The sequence below is a fragment of the Symphalangus syndactylus genome, chromosome 15 (assembly GCF_028878055.3).
Source record: "Symphalangus syndactylus isolate Jambi chromosome 15, NHGRI_mSymSyn1-v2.1_pri, whole genome shotgun sequence".
Classification (NCBI taxonomy): domain Eukaryota; kingdom Metazoa; phylum Chordata; class Mammalia; order Primates; family Hylobatidae; genus Symphalangus; species Symphalangus syndactylus.
The window spans coordinates 72732652-72751523 of NC_072437.2; the positions used below are offsets into that span (position 1 = coordinate 72732652).

General features: G+C 38.1%; 1 pseudogene; it reads right to left on the minus strand.

Moving 5' to 3' along the window:
* Positions 1-18872, minus strand: part of LOC129464208 (phosphatidylinositol 3,4,5-trisphosphate 3-phosphatase TPTE2-like) — a 99233-nt pseudogene that overhangs the window by 47686 nt on the left and 32675 nt on the right.

Consider the following 18872-nt stretch of genomic DNA (forward strand, 5'->3'; position numbering starts at 1 on the left):
ATTTTCTTTATCCATTCATCTGTTGATGGATACTGAGGTTGCTTCCAAATCTTAGCCATTATTAACAGTGCTGCAACAAAAAGGGAATGCAGATATCTCTTCTATATACTGATTTCCTTTCTTGTGGGTATCTACCCAGCAGTGGGATTGCTGGATCATATGGTAGTCCTATTTTTAGTTTTTTGAGTAACCTCCAAACTGTTCTCCAATTGCTTCTTATTTACATTTCCATGAACAGTGTATGAGGGTTCTCTTCACATCTTTGTCAGGATTTGTTATTGCCTGACTTTTGGATATAAACCATTTTAGCTGGGATGAGATGATATCTCATAGGTTTTCTACACTGCGAATTTCTCTAATGATCAATGATGTTAAGCATCTCTTGATATGCCTGTTTACCATCTGTATGTTTTCTTTTGAGAAATGCCTGTTCAAATCTTATGCTCATTTAAAAAATTAGATTATTAGATTTTTTCCTAGCGAGTTGTTTGAGCTCCTTACACATTCTGGTTATTAATCCCTTTTCAGATGGGTAGTTTGCAAATATTTTCTCCCATTCTGTGGGCTGTCTCTTCACTTTGCTAATTGTTTCCTCTGCTATGAAGCAGCTTTTTAACTTGATGTGATCCCATTTGCCCATTTTTGCTTTGGTTGCCTGTGCTTGTCAGGTATAGCCCAAGTAATTTTTGCTCAGAACAATGTCCTGGAGATTCTTCCCAATGTTCTCTTGTAGTATAGTAGTTTCATTGAATTCTTAGATTTAAATTTTTAATCCATGTTGATTTGATTTTTGTATATGGTGAGAGGTAGGGGGTCTAGGTGCGTTCTTCTGTATGTGTATATCTAGTTTTCCCAGAACCATTTGTTGAAGAGACGTCTTTTGTTCAATGTATGTTCTTGGCACATTTATTAAAAATGAGTTCACTGTAAGTGTGTGTGGATTTGTTTCTGTGTTCTCTATTCTGTTCCAGTGGTCTATGTGTCTGTTTTTATGCCAGTGCCATGGTGTTTTGGTTATATAGTTCTGTAGTATAATTTGAAGTCAGGTAATGTGATTCCTACAGCTTTGTTCTTTTTGCTTAGAATAGCTTTGGCTATTCTGGGTCTTTTGTGGCTCCATATAAATTTTAAGATTCTTTCTTCTACTTCTGTGAAGAATGTCATTCATATTTTGACAGGGAGTGCATTGAATCTGTAAATTGCTTTGTATAGTATGGACATTTTAAGAATATTGATTCTTCCAATCCATGAACATGGAATCTCTTTCCATTTTTTGGTGTCCTCTTCAATTTCTTTCATCAGTGTTTTATCATTTTCATTATAAAGATCTTACACGTCTTTGGTTAGGTTAATTTCTAGGTATTTAATTTTATTTGTGGCTATTTTATATAGGACCACTTTTTAAATGTCCTTTGAAAATGGTTCACTGTTGACATATAGAAATGCTACTGATTTTTGTATATTGATTTTGTATCCTGCAACTTTACTGAATTTATCAATTCTAATAGTTTTTTTTTGTGGAGTCTTTAGTATTTTCCAAATCAAATGTATCATCTGCAAACACAAGGATAATTTTACTTCTTCCATCCCGATTTGTATTTCTTTTTTTATTCCCTTTCTTTCTCTTCTATAATGGCTCTAGCTAGGACTTCCGGTACTATGTTGAACAACAGTGGTAAAAGTGGGCATCCTCATTGTGTTCTAGATCACAGAGAAAAGCTTTTCATTTTTTCCCCATTCAGTACGGTACTGACTGTGGGTCTGTCATATATGGTTTTTATTATGTTGAGGTGTGTTACTTCTATACCCAGGTTTTTTAGGGTGTTTACCATGAAGGGATGTTGAATTTTATCAAATGCTTTTTCAGCATCAACTGAAATGATCTTATGGTTTTTATCCTTTATTGTGTGGATATAATGTATCGCATTGATTTATTTGCAAATGTTGAACCATCCTTGCATCCCAGAGACACATCCCACTTGTCATGATGAATGATCTTTCCCATTTATTGTTGAATTCAGTTTTCTAGTGTCTTGTTGAGGATTTTTGCATCAATATTTATCAGATATATTAGCATGTTTTTGGTTTCGGTTTTTGGGTTTGTTTGTTTGCTTGTTTTATTCATTTATTTATTTATTTTGAGACTGAGTCTCACTCTGTCACCCAGGCTGGAGTGCAGTGGTGTGATCTCAGCTCACTGCAATGTCTGCCTCCCAGGTTCAAGTGATTCTCCTGCCTCGGCCTCGTGAGTAGCTGAAATTACAGGCACCCGGCAACACACCCAGCTAATTTTTGTATTTTTAGTAGAGATGGGGTTTCACCATATTGGCCAGGCTGGTCTTGAACTCCTGACCTCCAGTAAACCACTCGCCTCTGCCTCCCAAAGTGCTGGGATTATAGCAGTGAGCCACCACTTCCAGCCTACAGGTGTCTTTATGGGACAAGAGTGTTTCCTGTAGGCAACAGATCAATGGGTCTTTTTATTTTATTTATTTATTTATTTATTTTTGAGATGGAGTCTTGCTCTGTCACCAGGCTGGAGTGCAGTGGCACCATCTCGGCTCACTGCAACCTCTGCCTCCCGGGTTCAAGTGATTCTCTTGCCTCAGCCTCCTGAGTAGCTGGGACTACCGGTGCACACCACCACACCCTGCTAATTTTTGTATTTTTAGTAGAGACAGGGTTTCACCATGTTTGCCAGGACGGTCTCTAGCTCTTGACCTCATGATCTGCCTGCCTTGGCCTCCCAAACTGCTGGGATTACAGGCATGAGCCACCACACCTGGATGGGTCTTGTTCTTTCATCCATTCATCCACTCTGTCTTTTGATTGAAAAGTTGAGTCTACTGACACTCAATGTTATTATTGATAAGTAAGGACTTACTCCTGCCATTTTGTTATTTGTTTTCTGGTTGTTTTGGGGTCTTCTCTTCCTTCTTTCCTTCCTGTCTTCCATTAGTGAAGGTAATTTTCTCTGGTGATATGATTTAGTTTCTTGTTTTTTATTTTTCATGTATCCATTGTTATGTTTTTTGGTTTGAGGTTACCATGAGGCTTGTAAATACTATCTTATAATCCATTATTTTAATCTTATAATAAGTTTTCATAAACAAGTAAAAAGAAAACTAATAAAAACTCTACAACTTAACTTTGTCTCCCTATTTTTTAACTTTTTGTTATTTCTATTTATATCTTATTATACCATCTATGTCTTGAAAAGTTTTAGTTAATATTTTTGATTGGCTCATAGTTTAGTCTCTCTACTTAGAATAAGAGTAGTTTATACATTATAGTTACAGTGTTATAACATTCTGCATTTTTCTGTATACCTAACTGTTACCAGTGAGTTTTATACCTTCAGGTTGTTACTTATGGCTCATTAATGTCCTTATCTTTCTGATTGAAATACTCCCTTTAGCATTTCTTCTAGGACAGGTCTGGTGTTGACAAAATCCCTCAGCTTTTGTGTGGAAAGGTCTTTATTTCCCCTTCACTTTGAAGGATATTTTCACTGGATACACTGTTCTAGGGTAAATGATTTTTTCATTCAGCACTTTCAATATGTCATGCCACTCTCTCCTGGCCTGAAACATTTCTACTGAAGAGTCTGCTGCCAGATATATTGTAGCTCCATTGTATATTATTGGTTTCTTTTCTCTTGCTGCTTTTAAGATCCTTTCTTTATCCTTGATCTTTGGGACTGTGATTATTAAATTCCTTGAGGTAGTCTTCTTTGAGTTACATCTGCTCGGTGTTTTATAGCTTTCTTGTACTTGGATATTGATATCTTTCTGTAGGTTTGGGACGTTCTGTTACCATCCCTTTGAACAAACTTTCTACACTCCCCACCTCCTCTTTAAGGCCAATACCACTTAGATTTGTCCTTTTGAGGCTATTTTCTAGATCCTGTAGGCATGCGTCATTGTTTTTTATTCTTTCCTTTGTCTCCTCTATGTATTTTGAAATAGCCTGTCTTCAAGCTCATTAATTCTTTCTTCTGGTTTATCAATTCTGCTATGAAAAGACTCTAATGCATTCTTTGGGGTGCCAATTACATTTTTTGGCTCCAGAATTTCTGCTTGATTCTTTTAAATTATTTCAATCTCTTTGTTAAACTTATCTAATAGAATTATGAATTCCTTCTCTGTGTTATCTTGAATTTCTTTGAGTTTCCTCAACACAGCTATTTTGATTTCTTTGTCTAAAAGGTCACATATCTCTGTTTCTACAGGATTGGCCCCTGGTGTCTTATTTAGTTCATTTGGTGAGGTCATGTTTTCCTGGATAGTGTTGATGCTAGCAGATGTTCTTTGGTGTCTGAGCATTGAAGAGTTAGGTATTTTATTGTAGTTTTCACTGTATTTATTGTAGTTTTCACTGTCGGGCTTGTTTGTACCCGTCTTTCTTGGGAAGGCTTTCCAGATATTTGAAAGAACTTGGGTATTGTGATCTAAGCTGTATCTGCTTTAGGGGGCACCCCAAGCCTCCTAAACTCTGTGGTTCTTGCAGACTCATAGTGGTACTGCCTTAATGGTCTTGGACAAGATCTAGGATAATTCTCTGCATTACCAAAAAGAGACTCTTGTTTTCTTCCCTTACTTTCTCCCAAACAAACAGAGTCTCTCTCTCTCTGTTCTGAGGCACCTAAAGCTTGGGGTTGAGTGACACAAGCACCCCTGTGGCCACCACTACTGTGACTGCATTGGGTCAGACCTGAGGCCAGCACAGCACTGGGTCTTGCCCAAGACCTGCTATAACCACTCCTTGGCTATTGCAGAACTTTGCTGAAGGCCCTGGGGCTCTACAGTCATCACATGGTAAAAACAGCCAGGCCTGTGTCCTTCCCTTCAGGACGGCAAGTTCTCCTAGCCTCCAGGTGGATCCAAAGGTGATCAGGGCCTAGATCAAAAACTTTAAAAGTCTACCTAGTGTTTTATTGTGCTATGGCTGAGCTGTCACTCAAACCACAAGATGCAGTCCCTCCCACTCTTTCCACCCCTGTCCAAAGGCAGAGGAGCAGCAATCCATGGCCACCTCAAACACAGGCCATGGGGGGTTACTGCCAGACTACCACCAATGTTCTCATAAGGCCCAAAGGCTCTTAAGTCAGTTTGTGGTGAATGCTCCTGTTAATTATTTTTAAATGCTCCTTTTTTTTTTTTGAGATGGAGTCTCGCCCTATCACCCAGGCTAGAGTGCAATGGCGTGATCTCGGCTCAATGCAACTTCTGCCTCCCAGGTTCAAATGGTTCTCCTGCCTCAGCCTCCCAAGCAGCTGGGATTACAGGCAACCACCACCACACCCCGCTAATTTTTGTATTTTTAGTAGAGACGGGGTTTCACCATGTTGGCCAGGATTGTCTCGAAATCCTGACCTTGAGATCCTCCCACCTCAGCCTCCCAAAGTGCTTCTTATAAAAGTACAAAATAGCTTAATGCATTATAAAAATAATCAAACTTACCCTTCTACAAATACTCGAAGAAAAACATCCATGAGAAAAAATAAGGCAATAGCTAGAGAAATAGAACGATACTCCAAAGGAATATAAAGTTTGCTATCAGTGAAAATTAGGTCGGCAAGGAGGAGAGTGACATCCAGTAAGACCAGGAAAACTCCAAATATTCTAAAATAAATAAATAAATAAATAAATACAAAGATAAAGGGGCATTTGTCCCTATAGCTATACTATATTTAAGCCATTGATCAGGTACCAAAATGTTATTATTTAGTATTAATCTGCCCAGTGGCGGGAAAACTGTAATGCCTTAGAATCTCAGCAAAATCACTGTTTTCACCCAATAGAAGCAGTTCTTAATAAACAAAATTCTCACCCAACCACTTCACAAGATATTATCATGGCCTTTTATAGTAGACACATCAGACCAACACCTCAGGAGAGAAAAGTAAACCTGAATTAAAATCACCTGTGTCTGTTTACAAACTCTTCTTAAAATTTGAGAATTTCATAAGAAGTTTATACCAACTTCTCATAAAAAATAAACCCTCATTAATCTGGATAATTCTAGCATAGTGATGGGCACATGAGTCTTGAACTCTAAAGTACCTCCTGCCAGTTGTTGTTACATATTCTAAATACATTCTGCATAAATTGATTAGACTATTTGCCTAATCTATGAAGATGAATTAGTCTTTGAAGTACTTTTTTAAAAATTTGCAGCTCAAATTCAAATATTACTAATTCAAAAGGAAACAATTATATTGCATAAATCTATATCATAGTATGAAATCTTACTCTTATGGAGAGAAGAGTCTAAGTAAGTTGTTTCCAGAATTAAAGAGTAATTCTAGATGTATAAGGGACTTCACAAAACACTTTACTAATAATTATAGAATTTTAACATTTCATTTTCATTAATGTTACTTTTGCAGATGGAAGAAAAACAATATTAATATGTTACTATTAATCTTAGGCAAAGGCCATTTATTTGCAGTTCTTAATGTCCAACTTAAACCAAAATTCCATGATAAATTAGATTACATTAGATGGGGCACATGGCTACTTGGCAACTGATGTACAGTGGAAATGCTTTTTTGTTATTTTATTTCAGTGTTTCTCATTGAAGTATTAAGTCTCATATATATCTATATATGTATAGATATATATGAAACTCATATTTTTTTTCTTTTTTTTTTTTTTACATGGAGTCTTGCTGTGTCGCCAAGGCTGCTGCACAATGGTGCAATTTCAGCTCACTGCAACCTATGCCTCCTCGGTTCAAGCGATTCTTCTACCTCATCCTCCTGAGTAGCTGGGATTACAGGCACCAGCCATTATGCTTGGCTAATTTTTGTATTTTTAGTAGAGATGGGGTTTCACCATGTTAGCCAGGCTGGTCTTGAACTCCTTACTTCATGTGATCTGCCCGCCTCGGCCTCCCAGAGTGCTGGGATTACAGGCGTGAGCCACTGCGCCCAGCCAAGTCTCAGATATATTTAATACATGGTGTTTTCTATGTCTCACATACCCAAATGCAAAGGATGATACAATTGAACGCACAATTTTCTTAATCTTGCTGCTGCAAAAAGAAGTAAAAATAAAATTAATCAGATTTCTTCTAACATATATTGTAAATTTAACCAAAAAACAAAGGGCTTTATAAATATAATTTTAAAAGAAAATTATTCAGAAGTTGTATAACAAAATGCTTTTTACTAATAGCTAAAATTTTATTCTTCCTGCTCCATGAGTATTTTACTTGTTTACTTTGCTATCCAGAAGACAGTAAACTTTGGATGTTTAGTAACATTTCCATTGCATGCAAAGCCCTAACCCCAACTTTATGGCAATACTAAACTTAAACGTGTGGTCATCAACTCAAGGAGTACAGCATGAAGACAGAAAAGGGTGGTAGAAGAGAACTGTATTTTAATCCCGGCCTGGACAAGTCATCAAACTTTGGCCAGATCTCAGTTTCCACTGCAATAAAATAAGGTGTTTCAGGAATGAGCATAGGGAGTAAATGATGCTCTTGTCACCTCCTCAAACTAGACACCTAGTGAACAGATACACATTAGCAAGAGTCGCATATGAGGTTGCAAATGAACTTCAGAGGTAAGACATTTTAGTAAGATATACTTCAAAGGACAAACACCCGAAAGACTGGGCTCCTTCCATTACTCAGAGGAAGGAGAACCTGTTTGATGGAGCCTCCAATAATGCCTCATTTTACCCTATGGCTGGAGACAAGGTAGCTGATGAAGAACAATTTTTTTTGTCCTACTGAAGCCTCCTGTGTTGGAGGAGTCTTCAGGAAGTTTCTGTCATACTGAAGCCTCCAACATAGGACTCAAATTCCACCCCGAGAGCCATGAATCCTAAGACAATGCTCACAGCCTGTGCCTAAGACTGCAGAACAAAGAGGGCAGATACTGAGCAGAACTGCGACACTGACAAAATTGGCCTTTGACATGAACAGACATTTCTCAAAAGAAGACATACATGTGGACAACAAGCATACGAAGAAAAGCTCAATATCACAGATTAAAGAAATGCAAATCAAAACCACAATGAGATACCATTTCACACCAGTCAGAATGGCTATTACTAAAAAGCCAAAAAGTAACAGATGCTGGCAAGGTTGCAGAGAAAAGGGAACACTTATACATTGTTGGTGTGAGTGTAAATTAGTTCAACCACTGTAAAAAGCAGTATGGCAATACCTTGAAGAGCTAAAAGCAGAGCTATTTGACTGAGCAATCCCATTACTGAGTAGATACCCAGAGGAATATAAATCATTCTACTGTAAAGATACATGCATATGAATGTTCACTGCAGCACTATTTACAATAGCAAAGACATGGAACAAACCTAGGTACCCATCAATGACAGATTGGATAAAGAAAATGTGGTACATATATACCATGGAACACTATGCAGCCATAATAAAAGAATGAGATCATGTATTTTGTGGGAACATGGATGGAGCTGGAGGCTCTTATCCTTAGCAAACTAGTGCAGAAACAGAAAACCAAATACTGAATGTTCTCACCTATCAGTGGTAGCTAAATCATAAGGACTTAAGAACACAAAGAAGGAAATAGACACTGGGGTCTACTTAAGTGGGGAGGGTAGGAGGAGAGAGAGGAGCAGAAAAGATAACTGTCTGGGTACTGAGCTTAATACCTGGATGATGAAATAATATGTAAAAAAAAAAAAAAAAAAACCTCCCTGACACAAGTTTACCTATGTAACAAACCTCACGTGTACCTCCAAACCTAAAATAAAAGTTAAAAAAAACAAAATTGGCCTTTGATGAATGATGTTAGGTTAACCTGAGATAAAGGAAATCCCCAATCCTTCTAATCTTCCCCTCTCCACCTGGACCCACCACCTCCGCCCAGGCTTGGAGAGTTAAGGCTGATGTAGATGGAGGATCAATTGGCCAAAAGAGGTGAATTCTCTCCTCAAGTTGCCATTCCCTTACTACAAGAACCTCTGATCCCACACAGTCTACTGGATCTCTGGGTATCAAGGAAATGTCATAAATCTGAACTCACTTGACAATGTCACCATACAGAACCTAGTCTGACAGATTACAAAGGCATGAAGAAGTGGCTTGGGTGGCTTTAGCCCCTGAATCTGTTTCAGTGTCCCCTGAAATTATACCAAGTAAATACACAATTGAGACTTTTTTGTTTAAAAAAAGTGTACTATGTAAATACAGCTTCAAGCAGTTATGTGCAGAGTTTGCAGGGAAATAACTATGACTCAGCAAATGCATATCCAGGAAAAGTACTGTTCACACTCGGGAGCAGCAGACACTCCAACATGAAGCAACACAAAGCACAGCCTCCGTGTACCTTTCCTAAAAACAATTACTCAAAGTGCTTGAGTCAGCTGAGCAATGAATCAGAATGAAGAACACAGAAATAAGGAAGATGACTTACAGAGAAAAGATGGTAAATAATATAAACTCAAAATTAGGTAAGTCTAAATAATAATTGATAATGTAGCATAAAAATGTAGCAGGTGAACAAAAGCAACAGCAACAAAAGCCAAAATTGACAAACAGGATCTAATTAAACTAAAGAGCTTCTGCACAGCAAAAGAAACTACCACCAGAGTGAACAGGCAACCTACAGAATGGGAGAAAATTTTTGCAATCTACTCATCTGACAAAGGGCTAATATCCAGAATCTACAAAGAACTCAAACAAATTTACAAGAAAAAAACAACCCCATTAAAAAGTGGGCAAAGGATATGAACAGACACTTCTCAAAAGAAGACATTTATGCAGCCAACAGACACATGAAAAAATGCTCATCATCACTGGCCATCAGAGAAATGCAAATCAAAACCACAATGACATACCATCTCACACCAGTTAGAATGGCCATCATTAAAAAGTCAAGAAACAACAGGTGCTGGAGAGGATGGGGAGAAATTGAACACTTTTACACTGTTGGTGGGACTGTACACTAGTTCAACCATTGTGGAAGACGGTGTGGCGATTCCTCAAGGATCTAAAACTAGAAATACCATTTGACCCAGCCGTCCCATTACTGGGTATATACCCAAAGGATTATAAATCATGCTGCTATAAAGACACATGCACATGTATGTTTATTGAGGTACTATTCACAATAGCAAAGACTTGGAACCAACCCAAATGGCCATCAATGATAGACTGGATTAAGAAAATATGGCACATATACACCATGGAATACTATGCAGCCATAAAAAAGGATGAGTTCATGTCCTTTGTAGGGACATGGATGAAGCTGGAAACCATCATTCTCAGCAAACTATCACAAGGTCAGAAAACCAAACACTGCATGTTCTCACTCATAGGTGGGAATTGAACAATGAGAACACATGGACACAGGAAGGGGGGGAACATCACACTCCGGGGCCTGTCATGGGGTGGAGGGATGGGGGAGGGATAGCATTAGGAGATATACCTAATGTAAATGACGAATTAATGGGTACAGCACACCAACATGGCACATGCATACATATGTAACAAACCTGCACGTTGTGCACATGTACCCTAGAACTTAAAGTATAATAATAAAAAAAATGTAGCAGGTGAAAATGTAAATAAATGATTCTAAAAGTAAAGATAAATAATATAAAATCATGAATAATACTACTGATTTGAATTTTTAGGCATTCTTACACTAGGATTCAAGGTGTGGAAGAAGATAGAAGTAAAGGCAAGTTGCATTTTTTATCTTTCACAAGTACAAGTCCAGTTTTATTCTCGATATTGATGGAAAAAATGGTATAATTATGTTTTATAAACATTTAAATATAAACATTGATAGACTAGAAATGGGCTTCTGACTTGCATATCAATAAAAAATGCAAGGGATAAAAACAAATCAATTAATAGCAAAATATATACAAATTTATAAAGAAAATATCAAAGTATCTTTAATAAAGAAAAAGATGATAAATAAAACCAAACATACCAGAAATCATAAATACAAACATATTACTCTCATATTGCATATTGAGAAATACTCTCAGATAACTTTGAAATTAAAGGCATTACATGCTATACACGAGAGACAAAAACTAAATTTAAATGACAATTCAAAAATAAAAGAGATAGAGGCCAGGCACAGTGGCTCACGCCTGTAATCCCAGCACTTTGGGTGGCCAAGGCGGGCGGATCATAAGGTCAGGAGATCGAGACCATCCTGGCCAACATGGTGAAACTCCATCTCTACTAAAAATACAAAAAATTAGCTGGGCGTGGTGGTGCGTGACTGTAGTCCCAGCTACTCAGGAGGCTGAGGCAGGAGAATCGCTTGAACCTGGGAGGCGCAGGTTGCAGTGAGCTGAGTGGTGCCACTGCATTCCAGCCTGGTGACAGGATGAGACTCCAGCTCAAAAAAAAAAAAAAAGAGATAGAAAAAGATATGAGATACTAAACCTTAAAACACTAAAAGTTTCAATATTAATATCAAAGTTGAATTAAAAGCACAAATATTAACTATGAACATGACTCATTTTTTATCAATAGAAGGTGGAAGCTACATGACACTAACAAGACCATGTTTAATGAAATGGGATTTGTATCGAAGGCAGGTGCTATCTCTCCCACTGGCCACATTTTTCTCTGGTACAGACTCGGGGGGTAGGGAGATGGCCACGATGTAAAGCACAAAAAACACTGTAGTGACTCTGGTCTTCCTGCTCACTCTAGATCACTAAAACAGGGTAAGGACAATACAGGGGGATGACACTTTCATGCTGAGAAAACTACGAGTCACTTAGGAGAAAAGTGAATTTCTACGCTTTATACCTTAAGACAAAGTAAATTCAGGGCAGATATTTTATTTAAATGAAGAAAATAAATTCAAAACAGAAATTTTGGTGAATATATTTAAAATCTTGGGGTAAGAAGGACTTTCTGAGAATAACATTAAAGGCAAAATCACAAAGAACAGTACAGATACATTTGATTACATGAGGATTAAATGCTTTTATATAGTGAAAAGCAAGACAACCCGGGAGAAATTGCTTATCTTACATAAAATAGAAAAAGGATGAATAGATTTAACTTTTCAGTCCAAAGACAGAAAAGGATAAATGAAGGTGTGTCAAAGAATGTGCATCAGAACAAATATATTTACTAATATCAGAGAAATCAATGATGGCTAGTGTTAAGTGTGGGAGGGGAGAAATGTACACTTTGCATCTTGATGTTAAAGCACACATCAATATCAATAGCGTCACAATCATTCCCTTTGACACAGAATTTCCACTTCTGAGAATTTATAACAAGCAAATAACCAGCAATATACAGAGATTTAGCCTCAAATATATTTATTTTTGTAACAGTTAAAAACTTGTAAAAAACTTAATTGTTCAGCAATATCTGACTATTAAATGAATTATAGCACATCCACACCATGAAATATTACACAACTGTTACAAATAACGTTGTAAGTGCACATGAATATATATTAACAAAAAAATATAGTCATGATGTCATTAAGTAATAAGGTTATTTACAAAAGAATAAGTATGGTCTCATATCTGTAAACAAAAAAAGTATATGCTTAAAGAACTTAGAAGTGCATGCATCAAAGTTTAAGAATGACTATATGTGGGTAGATTTGTTGATTGTATTTTCTAATTTTCCTTTAATGAACTCTTATGTTATTTTCAGTTTTTAGAATAAAACCTATTTACAGAACTACAGAGTTTTCAAAGTATTTTTGCATGTTATTTTTGTTTTATTACTAATTTTTTACAATACAATATCCAGTACATAGATTGCATTATAGCCAGTTTACATTTGAATAATCTGAAAGTTAAAGAGGGTTAGTGACTTGCTGAGTATCAGGTGAATGAATATATGATGTCAAAGCCAAGCACTGATTCCAGCTTTTGCTATAAATCCAATATCATCCCCCTGGTATGAAACACCAGCATTTCTCACAGCAACTACTGAAAATTCCTCCTATATCTATGTAATGAGACTTTGTAATTTACAAATAAAATAAAATGAAAACCTGCTTTATTTTGTTTGGAGTGGGAAAGAAGGAAATGCTTGTCTTGCTTAATCTGTCTAATTTTGTTTCAGCCCTGGGCAGCTCCATTACAGAAAATGTATAGCTAATTTGCAGACACACAGTTTAATTCAGTGGCAAATTCAGGGTAATTTGAAGAACTATTCGTATTTGCCCTCTTTGTTTCCAGTCTTTGTTTAGACACCAACAGCTTACAACCATGGTGAGTTAACTTCCTCTATGGCAGTACTTCCTCTCCAGCATTGACACAAGCTGGTGAATGGTTATACAACCGGGCAAGAAAGAAGCAGAAGAAAAATCTGAATATGTCTGCAGTTCAGACACAAGCCAGTTTAAGAATGTATTGTTTCATTTCAGCGAGTACATGATAAAATGCCTTCAGGTAAGTGCAACAGGAAATAGTCTAGTGAGATTAGAAACAAATAAGAATAAAATCCCAATGAGCGAGCGCCTCTGCCCGACCACCCATCGTCTGGGAAGTGAGGAGCGCCTCTGCCCGGCCACCCATCGTCTGGGAAGTGAGGAGCGCCTCTGCCCGGCCGCCCCGTCTGGGAGGTGAGGAGCGCCTCTGCCCGGCCACCCATCGTCTGGGAGGTGAGGAGCGCCTCTGCCCGACCACCCATCGTCTGGGAAGTGAGGAGCGCCTCTGCCCGGCCACCTATCGTCTGGGAAGAAGTGAGGAGCGTCTCTGCCTGGCCGCCCCGTCTGGGAAGTGAGGAGCCCCTCTGCCCGGCCGCCCCGTGTCTGGGTAGAAGTGAGGAGCTCCTCTGCCTGGCCGCTCCATCTGGGAGGTCTACCACGGAGGCCAGAAGCAATGTGGGGGCTGGACGTGGTGGCTCACGCCTGTGGTCCCGGCACTCTGGGGGGCGAGGCGGGTTGGTCACTTCGGGCTAGGAGTTCGAGACTAGTCTGGCCAACTTGGCGAAACATGAAGAATACAACAGACAAACCAACCAACCAACTCAATGACAACAAAACAGGTCTACCCTGGAGTCATACTCTAATTTTTTCTATTTTCCTCCCTTTCTGATCCTTTATCCCACTTTCTTTTTCTTCCTCTTCCTTCTCCCTCTTCTTTGTCAAATAGAGGATTGAGTTATTATCACTGATCCATATAAAGTCCCTCTCTCATTTATTTTAACTCCCACCCCCATTTCTATTCCCCGACTTCCCATGTGCAACCTTCCTAATATGTTTGATACGCAAAAAAAAAAAAAAAAAAAAAAAAAAAAAAAAGAATAAAATCCCAATGAGCATAAAGAGGTCTTTAGTCAGCAAAACATGTTTGCTTTTGCTATCAATACCATTTGCTCATAGGCAAAATCTACAAAATTGGGAATCACACCATATCCAGTAAAAATGAGAAATGTTCACTATTGATGAGTTAAGTAGCATTCTGCATTCCTGTTTTTTTAAAAAAAAATTTTAATGGAATTAATTTCTTCTAAGAATACTTTTTACATTTTCAAGCTAGAAGAACATTTATTTCTGAATGGATGGAATTTTTTTTCAAAATAATACTTGTCTAAGAATTCAACTGGAGTACATACGGTGTACCCTCCCACCCAAACATTTTGATATCTTTCCATAGTCTCCCTTTTTCCTTCTTGCCTCAGCAGAAGCCCTGTTTCACTAAAGGTAAGAGATCCATCAATGGCTCCCTCCTTTCAAACTGCAAACTGACTTACTCATATGAAGCAACATTTTCAGCATCTTCAACTTCAAACTTGGAAAGTCGTTCTAACATACTTTAGCCACCAAAAAAAAAAATGCAAAAATATATCATTAGATATTTGCTACACAAAATAGTGATGAAAAATATATTTGAATAACAAGAATCCCATGAATCTAAAGGATATAGTAAACATGACTTAGCTCACTGGAAGACCTAATATTTAAGAAAGAAAATTACAATCATTAACCAGAAACTCTTTCCTCATGGATACTCCCAACACTGAATTTTGCATATTTTTATCTTCTTTTCTCTCTCTGTCTCTTTCTATATATATGTATATATATATATATGTATATAAAGATATATAAAAGAATATGTATACAGATATATAATGTATAAATAATATGTGTATAGATATATCTCAAAGACATTGTGGGTTTCATTCCAGACCACTGCAATAAAGCAAAAACTGCATTAAGCAACTCACACAAATGTTTTGGTTCCCCTGTGCATATAAAAGTTATGCTTACCCTACACTGTAACCTGTTAAGTTTGCAATGGCATTATGTTCAAAAAACTTATGTACATACCTTAATTAAAAACTACTTTATTGGCTAAAAAATGCTAACGATCACCTGAGCCTTTAACAACTCATAGTCTTTTTGCTGGTGGAGGGCGTTGCCTCCATGTTCATGGCTGCTAACTGATCAGAGTGAACCTATGATTCAGATCTATCAGATACTCTGTATGATACTATAATCATAGTATCAGATGCTGTGTCCGAGTGTTCTCATTGTTCAATTCCCACCTATGAGTGAGAACATGCGATGTTTGGTGTTTTGTCCTTGCAATAGTTTGCTGTAAAAATGATGAGTTCATGTCCTTTGTAGGGACGTGGATGAAGCTAAAAACATACTTCTTAATAACTGCTTTTGCTGTGTCCCCTGTTTTGGTATATTGTGTTTCTAGTTACATTTGTTTCAAGGAATTCTTAAATTTCATTCTTAATTTCTTTCTTCACTCATTGTAACTCAAGGGCATGTTGTTTAATTTCCATATGTCTGTATAGTTTTGAATGTTCCTCTTGTTATGAATGTCTAGTTTTATTCCATTGTGGTAAGATAAGATACCTGATAGAATTTCAATTTTTAAAAATTTGTCGAGACTTGTTTTGTAGCCTAACATATGGTCTATCTTGGATAATGTTTCACGTGCTGATGAAAAGAATGTGTATTCTGCAGCTGTTAGGTGAGATGTTCTGTATATGTCTGTTATTTATGTCCATTTGGTCTACAGTGGAGTTTAAGTCTGATGTTTCTTTGTTGATTTTCTGTCTAGGTGATTTGTCCAATGCTGAGAGTGGGATATGGAAGTGCCCAACTCATACTGTAATGGGGTCTATCTCCCTCTTTAGATCTAGTAATATTCGCTTTATATATCTAGGTGTGCTGGTGTTTGAGTGCATATATATTTACAATTATACACATATTACAATTATATTTCTTGCTGAATTGAACCCTTAATTATTACATAATAATCTTGTTTGTCAATTTTTATGGTTTTTAACTTGAACTCTGTTTTGTCTGATACAAGTATAGCTATTCCTGCTCACTTTTGGCTTCCATTTGCATAGAATATCTTTTTCCATCCCTTCATTATCAGTCTGTGTGTTTCTTTACCGGTAAGGTGAGTTTCTTTTAGATAAAATATAGTTGGGTCTTATTTTTTAATTCACTTAGTAAGTCTATATCCTTCATGGGGTATTTAATCTATTAACATTAAAAGTTATTATTGGTAGGTGAGGAGTTACTTCCAGTGTTTTATTGTTTTCTGGTTGTTTTGTATATGTTTTATTCCTTTCTTCCTGTTTACTTTTGAAGTTGGGTAGTTTTCTGTAGTGATAAGGTTTCATTCCTTTCTCTTTCTCCTTTATGTATTGACTCTAACAGTGACTTTTAAAGTTTTGCATGTTTTTGTGATGGTGGTTATCATCTTTTTACTTCCAGATGTAAGACTCCCTTGGGCATTTCTTGTAAGGCTGGTCTAGTGGTGATGAATTATCTTGGTTTTTGTTTATCTATGACAGATTTTATGTCTTCTTCATTTGTAAAGGATAGCTGTGCTGGGTATAATATTCTTGACCAAAAGATTTTTTTTTCTTTCAGAACTTCGAATATATCATCCCATTCTCTTCTAGCCTAAGGTTTCTGCTGGGAAATCAGCTGTTAGTCTAATGGGGATTCCATTATAAGTGTGTTACTTTTCTCTTGCTATTTTAAAAAATCTTTGTCTTTGATTTTTCACAATTTGACTATAATGTCTGGGTTGAATGTATTTGGGGTTCTTTGATGTTCCTGGAACTAGATGTCTAGCTCTCTCTCAAGAGTTAGGAAGTTTTATGCTCTCATTTTATTAAATATGTTTTCCTCATATTTTCTTTTCACTTTTCCTTCTGGGATGCCCATAATATGAATATTTGATCAAATTAATGGTGTCCCATAAATCCTGTAGGCTTTTTTCATTCTTTTTTATCCCTTTTTGCCTGCCTGTGTAATTTCAAAAGACTGGTCTTCAAGTTCAGGAATTATTTCTTCTGCTTGTTCTTGTCTGTAAAGCCATTGATTGTATTTTTTCATTGCATCCATTGAACTGTTTAGCTCTTAGGGCTTCTGTTTGGTTATTTTTATGATATCTGTATCTTTACTGAATTTCTCTTTCAAAATCATGTTTTCCTGATTTCATTGACTTGTCTATCTGTATTACCTTATATCTCATGGAGTTTCCTTAAGATTATTATTTTTTCTGTCATTTCATATGTTTATGATTGGGTTCTATTACTGGATAATTATTATTTCCCTTTGTAGGTGACATGTTTTCTTGCATTTTCATGGTTGCTGTGTTTCTAAATTGATTTCTATGCATCTGGTGAAAAAGTCACCTTTTCCAATTTTATGGAGTAGGTTTACTTGTATGAATTTATTTGTATGAATGGGTCTTGGATGTCAGTTCACTGGGGTATACTGGCCTTGGTTCTACATGAATGCAGTAAGTGTAGTCTCCATGTAGTTTATTCAGCTGTGATCCACACTAGTAACATTTGTAAGTTACTCAGTGGCCTAGGCTAAGGAAGTCTGTGGTGATGGTGGTGCAGCCTTGCCGGGGGTGGGCTCACTGGGCTGTTTCTCAGGGGAGGGGTGTGTGCAGGCATACAGTGGGTCAGAAAACTTGGAGTATGGCTTTATGCAGCTGGCCATGGTGCTGTCACTCTAGCCAGGAGCATGGGGATGCAGTTGCTCAACCAGGGCATGACTGCCAGATGTGCTTCGCAGGACAGTTTCTCAGGCCCAGGATGCAGGCACACAGCTGTTTGCCTGGCCTGGAAGCATGCACTCCAGGAGTGGCCTGAAGGGCTGTTTCCCAAACCTGATATGTGGGTACACAGCTGCTCATCTGGCCTGGGGCCAGTCTGCTGGGGAAAACTCATGGGCCAAATACAGAGCTGCATAGCTGCTAAGCTGGACTGAAGGTATCTTTGCCAGGGCTGGCCAAGAGGAAGTGTTTCTCAGGCCTGGGATGTAGTCAAATGACTTCTCGGCTGTCCTGGATGTGTGTCTGCTGGGGGTACTCCATAGAGCTATTCTAGCTCAGGATGTGGGCACACTGCTGCTCAGCTGGCCTGGATGGTGCCTGCCAGGGGAAGCCCAGGGAACTGCTTCTATGACCCAGGATGTGGACACGAGGCTGCTCGGCTGGCCTAGGGGCACGGCTTCTGGGAGTAGCCCATGAATCTCTTTCTTAGGTCCAGGACATGGGCATTCATGGCTGATTGGCTGGTCTGGAGATGCATCTGCTGGGAATGGATACAGGACTATTTCTCAGGCTCATGCAAGGTTGCACAGCTGCTTAGTTGGCCTGGGAGTGTTTCTGTGGGGGGTGGCCTAAAGGGATGTTCCTCCACCTGGGACATAGGTATGTGGCTGCTTAGTTGGCCTGAGGGTGTGCTGGCCAGAGTAAGCTCCCAGGGTTGTTTCTCGGCCCTGAGACTTGGGCATACACAGCTGCTTGTCTCTCAGGTCTGAGACACAGGTACAAGACCCACTCGGTGGTGAGCCTGCTGGGGGCAGCCTGTGGGACTATTTCTCAGGCCCTTATTAAAGGCAGAGGGTTCCTGGGCAGGCCAGGAGCATG